Here is an 860-nt window from a genome sequence, read left to right on the forward strand (position 1 = left end):
ATTTCTGCTACACTGACAGTAGCTGCCCCCTGCTGGATATATAAGAGAATGCAGGTTTAAGGCACGTTCCCATTGTCACTGTTAAGACCTGAAAACTATGTCCATGTTTTTTATACAGTCTGCAGTTGAGAATCACCTCAAAGTGTGGTTAAAGGATTTGCTCTCAAGTCCCCGCCCATTTAATAACATCTCCAGATGCTCAAAAATATCATAAAGTTGATTTAAGCTCTACTTTATCACATTTTTGAGTGCTTGACTTCTCGTAAACTGTGATTACATTTCGCTGAAAAAGATGAGTCACTGGACTCAACTCAAACTAAAGGAGGTGAAGTGGTTCAGGACAGGAGGGGGAGCTAAATAAACACACATGCTGCCTGTGCTGATGCATCTTCACAGATTATCTTAAATCATCTTTATCTTGAATTACCCGCTGTTACTCTAAGAGTGAGCTCCAAAACACAACTCGACTGACAAACATGTATTAGTGCTTAATCTCATGCCTCAGAATTGGAATTTTATCTCATCTTTCCTCTTATTCTAAGGTTGAGAGGATAAGTTATCTCCTTATGGGAACAGATTTCAGTAACTTGTATCTAATGAGACAAAGAAAAGACTATTGCGAGTGGTAACATTTTTCTCTGGGTTAGTTCACAAAGCTGCAGAGCAGTGATTAGAGCAACAACGCAAAACACAAACCTGTCCTAAATTCTGTCTGAACTATATGTGCAACAGCATATCAGAAAGACTGATAACAAGAGAATTTCCAGAGTAACCCAAGAGGGGTGTGCTACGGCGCAAGATTAATGTGTTAGCGAGGTAAGCCAGTGTTTTTAGGCTCCCCTTTAACCTGGACAAGGAAC

Source organism: Pundamilia nyererei, unplaced genomic scaffold (genome assembly GCF_000239375.1).
Source record: "Pundamilia nyererei isolate P.nyererei 1_Seehausen unplaced genomic scaffold, PunNye1.0 scaffold00005, whole genome shotgun sequence".
Lineage (NCBI taxonomy): Eukaryota > Metazoa > Chordata > Actinopteri > Cichliformes > Cichlidae > Pundamilia > Pundamilia nyererei.